Raw genomic sequence first — 8699 nt, 5'->3', positions numbered from 1 at the left:
TTCCCCAATCAGGCCCTAAACTGTAATAAAATGAGGCTACCCATCTCCATTTCTCCCCACTCCATCTCTCCTTTCCCCAAATCATATACCAGTAATAGCCAAAAACTACATAATGCTACACTGTAAAAATGCAGAGTTGACATTATTGGGAAGAAGGCTGAGGGTTGCGGAGATGCTCTTTGAAGATCTACAGTATCTTTTTGCTCTCCTGCACACCCAATTCTGCATGCTTTGTCCTTCATAGAAGGCCCTTTGCTTTTTCTCAGCAAAGTGCAACAAAGGTTACCTTGAAACACTTATCCTCCTTCCCCTCCACTGGGACTATGTGCAAGCTACACAGCTTGGAGCAGTTTCCTTGGCCTACTACTGCAGGGCACAGAGACTATACTGGCTCTTCAAAAGATATCTTCTCAAGATGTCAACACAAGTCAAATTCCTTCCCTACCCACTTGAAACTCCGAGCCAGATGTGACAGGGCTAGTGCTCAGGAGAATAATTATTGTCATCATTTTTTATCATTGCCCACTTGAGGTAGGAATGCCCACATAGGCCTTTCCTCGTAAAAGGATATGACAACCTGTGGGCATTTGACATTGACTTTCTTGGCAGGGACCAGGTCAGCCTCATCAGAGTTTTCCCATTTCATCAGGAACATGAACTCTCCACTGGAGTCTGTAGCTCTAATAATTTGCTCAGCTCCAAAGCCCAGCAAAGCCTCGTGGCTTTTCCGACTCTTCTTTCTTCTTTGGTTTGCTGTCCTCTCCGTTATCTTCAGAATCAGAATCAGCTGTGCACTTGCCTCTTTCTGATCTGTCTGTCTCAGGTGCTATTTTCTGTGACTGTAGAAACTCAGCAATGAGGGCAGGCAATCCAGGTTCTCTTCTGGCTCCCAAGAGTCATCCTTATCTAAGAAACTCCTCCACTTTAGGAGGGCTCCACTTTGCCGTTTACCAATTGACAGTCAACAATGTTCTCCACCACATATCTTTCTTCCTTCTCTTCTAGCATCTCCTCTATTTCCTTCTTGTTTTGTTTTTTCCCTATAGTGACTACCAGCTTTCTAGTGTAATGGGTGACACTGCTCAGAGCAGCATCCAAGAGCCTGAAAGGAGCATGTCGTGTTGGACTCACTGGGGAGTGGCACCCAGGAAGGCAGCAAGCAGGGTGGTGATAATGGAGCCCCTCCCTGAAGCAGCATACTGAAGGCCCTGGGCAGTAGTCCTTCCCTCTGTTGAACCTGGAAGCTCTTTACCAATTCCTGGAGCACAATCCCACTGGGGAACTCCAGGAGACCATTTGGAACAAATTGTTCATTTTGCAAGTTATTGGAGTATGTACACATGAACTCCCATTCATCACCGGTTGAAGGCTGCTCATAGGAAATGTTAATTCTCCAGGACTTCTGGTCTACTGAGTGCATAGGCAACGTGGGCTCTGGTGCCCAGAGAAAGCCCTTTGGCAAAAAAAAAATGCAGAAATTGGCAGTTGGAAGTCAGATAAACATGAACAGAAATGGTAAGGCCTGACCAATTAAGGGCGAAGCATTAGCATTGTCAGCTACAAGACCTAACCACATAGGATCATATATTATTCTCCAGTTGAGTCTGGTTTCTTAATCGAGGCCCCCAGTACTAATTAGCTTTTTTTGTGTAATGAACCACCCCAAACTACAGTGGCTTAAATCAATAAATATTTTATTTAGCTCACAATTCTGTGAGTTGGCCAGGTGATTTTCAATTCTGGGCTGACTCTGCTGATCTCTGTTCAGCTCTCTCACATGTCTATACTCAGCTGGTGGGTCAGCTGGAAGCCAGATGATACAGGACAGCCTCACTCACATGTCTGGTGATTGGCAGGCTATTAGCTGGGGCACCTTAGTTCTCTTCCCTGAAGCCTCAATCTCCAGCAGGCTATCCTGGACTTGTCATATAGTAGCTTCAGGGTCGCAAGCACAGTGAGAGAGCAAACTCCAATGTGCAAGGGCTTTTCAAGCCTCTACTTGTGTTCTCTTTTCAAGAGGTGGAGTTTTTCTCTTCCCCTTCAATCTGGGGTGGCCTCTTGATATGCTTTGGCCACTGGGATCACAACAAATACAATGTAGGCAGAGACTTGAGAAGTGTTTGCATTTAAGGACCTACACTCTTGTTCTTGGAACTCTAAGATGCCATGTGAACAAGCCTGGGTTAGCCTTCTGGAGAATAAGCAATATATGGCCTTCTTATCCCCATCACCCCAAGTGACAGTCAGTCAACCACTAGACATGTGACTGAGGTCATCTGGTATCTCACCAACTCACCAGCCAAGTTCAGACCCATGAGTGAGCCCAGCTGGGCCGAGAAAAATCATGAGTTAAATGAATGCTAATTGCTTTTAGCCACTAAATCTTGAGGTGTTTATTACATGGCAAAAACTAACTGATACATGAGATAAAGGAGTGAAGTTAGATTAAGTGATGTAGTAAAGCCTCACTAAGAAGAGAACAGTTAAGCTGAGACTTTTAAAATGCCAGGGAGATGTTGATGCTAAAAGGAAGTGGGGAATACAAAGCATAGAGAACAGCAAGTGCAAAGGTCATGAGATAGGAAAGGGCTTGGTGTTTTGAGGGAATTGAGAGGAGATAAAGAAGGAAGGCTTCTAGGACTGAGGACCAGAGAGAGGGAGAGAGAAAATTGAGGAGTGCAAGGGAAATCTATTAATCCTTTTATCAGAGGAATGAGGTCATGATAGTATGTTCTTTATTAGTGTCCTTCATTAATAAAGTCTTATTCAACTACACATTCTGAGTATATCTGAAGCATTTTAATTATATATTATTAATAGAGAAGATGCTAATAGAAATTATTCACATTCTTTATTCAATCTTTTCATGCTTTTCATTCTCCTCTTTCTCTTCTCCCCAGACTCAGCTGCAGTAGGAGAAAGCTGGGGCAGAGGAAAACTTAACAATCCTTATAATGAAGACAAAATGAAAATTCATAAACTAAACAAAAGAATTCACAAAATCAAAACTGGGATGTGAATTAGCCATTCAGTAAATTGGCCATTTTGCATACTGGATCTTGGAACATTGGCTTCAAGCTCTGCCCTCTCTGAGTGTTAATGTCCTCAGAAGATAGACTGGATGAAGCCTAAATCCATTCTAGCTCTTGAAGTTTTGTGAGAACCTCAAGTTTTGTGGGTATAGAGGTGTATGTGTGGTGGGGGCAGGGGTGTGCATGTGCATATGAGTAAACAAATTCATTAATCTTAGGTGCCTGAAAAGCATTAAAGTAGAAAAAGAACAAGGGGACTTGGAGGTTGACGATGGAGTGTAAAGGAGAAGATTCACCAGGTTTTCTTGAACTGAGCTAGATTGTAGTCAGCAATGAGCTGGTCCTCTAATCTCAAACTCTAATGCTTGGCCACAAATATGTCATAATCAAGAGGTGGATATGGAAATGGAGCAGAGTTGAGACCCATCTTTCAACAATCAGTTAAATTCACCAGACAATGCCTGAATAAGCTTTAGTTAATTTTGATAAATGAAAGAAGAAAACCATACCATATCTGGCATGGAAGCAGACTTCCAGAAAAAAAAAAAAAAAACAGGGGCAACGTACAAAGAACATTGAAAAACATATTTTGCCTGAGAACAAATGGTAACAAAAACTATGGTTCTTTAACTGGCTTAGTGTCATGGAAAAGCACTAATCAGGACATCAAGGATCTAGCTTTGCTTCTGCTATTAATTCACTTTGTAATAGGAAAAAAATTATGACAACTTTTTGTGCTGCAGTTTCTTCTATGAATATGTGACTCCATCAGAAATAGAAAACACACTTAGTATACATGCCACCACCATACTTGTTCAGACCAGTGAGAGAGATCAGTAATCACTCATAGCAATCTTTTCTGTTAACATCTAGATGTATCCTCAGAATCCATCTCAACACAGTGCTTTCAGTAATCACTACCAAATTAACAGAGTTGGTTCTCAAAATTAAACCTATCTACTCTTCAAGACTAAACCCCCAGTTCCCAACCTATGGGCTGCAGACTGCTGAGAGACAATGATGTTACTGCAATATGTTTGTCAAGACATGCTCTACAAGCCTTGTCTGTAATATCAACAAAGTGCTATCTTATTTGTGTCCTCATTCCCAAAACATGCTGAGAATATCTGGCCTAGGGGATTTCAAACTCTTCCTCTGCTCTATTATTTTCCACTCCTAGACTAAATTTCTCTTTCTTCTACCCAATTCCCTTCTACCTCCTTCCTTCTACTCAAGATCTTCTAACACTAACACAGACTCTTTGATCAGAAAGGAATTTCCTCATCCTCTGTGAAAAGGGAAAGAACCAGGCAACATATGATATCAAATGAGTCACAATAATCATCATTGCTTTGTCCTTGAGATGAGCCGTGACCAACTTGCGGGTCATCTGCCAAAACTGGCTCTGGGCATCACTTTCATATTTAAGGTCAGAATGCCAGGTTTCTTTCTTCCATGTCATTTCTCAGAACTTCTTAAATATTTAATTTGATCTTAGCTTCAAGTTTTGTTTCTCCTTCAGAGCTTTAGGCAATCAAAGCTTAGCTTGCATCCTAAGACCCAAGGAAGTAGGCAATGTGAGCTTTGGCACCATCGCTTATTAATCAAATGTCCTTCAGTAGTTTTCTTTATCTTTTTGAGGTTCAGTTTTCTCATATGTAAAATTGGATAGTTGTGATAATTAAATAATATATATAAATTGCCTAGTGCAGAACCTGCCATATAGTAGATATTCAATAAATGATAACAATAACAATGACAATAGATTAACCTATTGGAAATTTGCTGTGATGTCATGTACTCTGTTAAGTAAGTTATAGACAACCTGTTTAATCAAACATATTTCCTCTTTTTGATAGGTTGCAGAAGTGGCCATAATTCTTTGCAGTTTATAGATCTCTATTCATTGATTCTAGACAATAATGTGAGAGAAGCTACCTTGTATGAGGTATAAGCCTAGGCCTCAACATGCTTTGCAGACTTTTGCTCTTGCTCCTGGGAGCCTTCCTACCTGCCATATAAACAAGACTGACCTAACTTACTTGAGAGTGAGAGACAAATGGAATAAAGACATGCTTTACCAGATAAGGCCATCCTAGGCTAACAAGTCCCCAGCCAACATGGCAGCTGACCACATCTGCCATGAGTAAGCCTCACTGAGATCGAGTGAGTCTGACTTGGATCAGCATAACTGCCTAGCTAATCCCAGTCCAAATTGCTGCCTCACAGAATTTTGAGCTACATAAAGGGCTATTGTTGGAAACCACTAATTTTTGTGATGGCTTGTAATGAAACAAAAAGTGATACGTATTTCTTCTTCAGCACACAAATAAACTACATTTGTCATATTCCCTTGCTTCTAGATTGACCATGTGACTAGTTCTTCCCAGTGAAATGTGAGTGGAAATGGACATGTGTCACTTTTGTGCCAAAGTAGTTTAGGAGCTGGTGTGCCTTCTCACTTTCTCTTACTCTGTTGACTGAATGCAGAGGTTCTAGCTGAGGTGTCTACAATATAGACAGAACCTGAGTCCCTAAATTACCATATGGAGAGGAGCTACTCACCAGACCAGAACATCCATTTGGACTTTATGTGATCTAGTAATAAACTTCAATTGTGGTAAGCCAAGAGGTTTGAGGATGTCTATGGTATGGTAGCTGACAGTACCTTAATTAGCATACATGTATTATACATAATCAAATTATCCCCATTTACTGATAACAAAACTGAGAGAAAGAGAAATTAAGCTAGTAAGAGTTGGAATATAGACCCAGTCTGTGTGATTCATAGCAACTCCACATCGTACCTTCTCAAGGTAATTGTTATAGCCATTATTATTAAAATTCCTTGAGGCTTTAATTTATTTGAGTGATGAGTGATGATATGACAATGCAGTCCCTTGTCATATCTTGCCTTTTCCTCATTCCTCAAACTCCAAAGACACTGGTGTGGAGGGAGGAATTCATATTGGAGTCTCTCTCTTCAAGGTCCAGTTGCTCAGCCTATTACAGTCAAAGAGAATGACCTGAAAACCTTGCACCTACAGAACTAACTAATGGAAGGGCTTTCTCCAGAGCTCTGGGTCTACCATACACTGAAATTATGCATTTTAGTTTTCTCCTTTGGTTCCTATGCCTGTCACTTTATTTCCACTATAGCCTCTCCCAGTATTATAAGGATGAATTAGAAAGGCATGTTTGCTTCCTGTGTTTTCTTTCAACAGCACTTATATGCCAGGCACTATGCTAGGCACTGGGGCACAATGACCAAAATAGATAGGATCTCTGCCCTTACTGAGCTTATAAGTGAAAAAAAAAGCAAAATGAGTAGATAGGACATTGATATATGTTTGTATCTACATAGATATAAATGAATATCCAGAACGGATGGCTGATAGTGTATTTGGTGACTATTTTGCCAACATCTAGGACAGTGGTTGTTCACCTTAGTTTGTATGAGAATCATCCAGAGGCTTCTTAAAATATGTACTATGAGGCCTCATCCTGAGATTTTCATCTGGAAGATCAGGAGAAGGAGTCTAGGAATCTGCATTTTTAGCAAACTCACTGGGAGATTGTAATGCAGATGATCCTTTGAGAAACGCTAGCCTGTGCTAAGGTGCGGTATTTCCACAGAAGTTTAGTGGAATTCATGGGCAGATCTAGGCCAGGCCTCTTCAGCCAAAGGCTGGGGCACTGATTAGTAACATGATAGTGCATAGAACTGCTAGCAAGGCAGCACCACAGAATGCCCATAACAGAGAACAAAGAATCCAATGAAATCCATTGAGTCTGCATGAAAAGGTGGAGGGAAAGGATAGCTATCATCACTGAAGTGACAAATAATGTGCTGAATGTAACTACTTAGCTTGAATTAAGGTAGCAAAAGGTTTTCAGGGAAGCCGATTATGGGGATACACTAAAATAGCATAACAGACTTGAAACACTTTGGGAGAAACTCAGATTTTTTTTCTTACCTTAAATCCAATATTCATTGAAAAGAATTCATATCCAAAACAAGAAGTCCTAAATTGTTTCAAAAGAACTACTAGTTACAGCTGTGTCCCTGGCCAAAGCCCAGTTTGGGGAGCAGATTGCTGTCTTTTAATAAGAGATTTTGTCCCTAAGGACAGAACAAGTACAAGTGATTAGAAATTACAGGGAGGCAGAGTTCAGCTTGCTGTGAGGAAGAACTTTTAAATAATGTAAAAATGTAACAGGTGTCCTTTGAGGTAGCAAACTGTCTGTTACTTGAAGAATTTAAGCCATCCCTAGATGCATTTGTGTGTATTTACCAAACTCTCTTTGTATCTAGTGATTTTTTAAAAAACCCACAAGATTAAGAACCAGTCCTTGGCCTCAGGACTAGGCCATTCTAGTGGGGAAGATGGACAAGTAAACCCACAATTATAATATAGCACAATGAGACCATGACTATGGTATATTTTGTTAGTGCAAGAGTCCAAGAGAGGAGGTTCTGGACCAAGTGAAAAGCGCAGAGAAGGCTTTCTAGTAGAAGTGACATGAGATCTGAATGCTAAGCCACTCAGAAGAAGAAGGAATGATGTTCTGAGCAGATGCAACTGCACATGTGAGAGTCTGGAAGCATGACACAGCATTGTGAAGGAGGAGAAAAGGTGAGAAATTCAGTGGGCTATAGGAGGAAGGAGGCAGGACTAAAAGCTAGAGAGTCAGGCATGGATCAGATCATGAGGAACCTCTTGAACTAAGGTGAAGGGTTTTAGTTTCATCTACAAAAATCGTGAGATGCCATTGAAAACTGAGCTCAATAATTTCTGAAGCCCCTTTCAAAAATTATTCGAGCCTAGAAAACTATTTGCTTCTTCCAAAATTATTTTCTAAATTGGTGATATGTATATAAAATCAATGCAATTTTAGTCACAATCAAGCATTTATAGGGTCCTGGTATGCAAATGAGATGGCATTATAAATCAGTAGAGAAAAAATATACTGTTAATAAATAGTATTAAGGGAAGTGGGGGATGTTATTGTTTAATGGTTACAGAGTTTCTCTTAGGGATTATGGAAAAGTTCTAGAAACAGAGTAGTGATAGTTGCACAACATCGTGAATTTACTTAATGCCACTGAATTGTGTACTTGAAAATACCTAAGACAGTAAATGTTGTGTTATACCTATTTACCACAATAAGTATTTTTTTAATCTTAAAAAATACTTGAAGAACAAAAAAAATCAATGGAATAATTGAAAAACAGACAACTCACAAGTTCTAAAAACAGCCCTTAAACGTAAGAAAAATGTTCAAACTCACTCACATAATTTCAGAAATACAAAATAAAGCACACTAAGATGCCATTTCCTACCTGTCAGGTTGGTAAAACTTTAAAAGTGTAATAAGAAACTGTGTTGGCATGGCTGTGGGTAACAGGCACTCTCACACTTTATTGGTGGGCATGTAAACTTGTACAATCCTTTTGAAGGGACATTTAACAATATGTACAGAATTGCATCTGCAAGTTACCTTTTGATCCAGCAACATTTCTTCTGATATATTTTCATCAAACAATACAAAAGTACATATGCAATAAGGTTATTTATTGTGGCATCATTTGTAATCGTAGAATATTGGGAACAACCAAATGCTGATACATAGGAAAGTGGCTGAATAAATAAATGGAGCATTTAC

General features: G+C 39.9%; 1 pseudogene; it reads right to left on the bottom strand.

Annotated features, from left to right (window-relative positions):
• Positions 1-505: 505 nt before the first annotated feature.
• Positions 506-5614, bottom strand: LOC101039346 (chromobox protein homolog 1 pseudogene; annotated as a pseudogene).
• Positions 5615-8699: the final 3085 nt, after the last annotated feature.

Source organism: Saimiri boliviensis, chromosome X, assembly GCF_048565385.1.
Source record: "Saimiri boliviensis isolate mSaiBol1 chromosome X, mSaiBol1.pri, whole genome shotgun sequence".
In the NCBI taxonomy this organism is placed as follows: Eukaryota; Metazoa; Chordata; class Mammalia; order Primates; family Cebidae; genus Saimiri; species Saimiri boliviensis.
The sequence above is the reverse complement of the archived record's forward strand: the minus strand, read 5'-3'. Positions and strand labels throughout refer to the sequence as shown.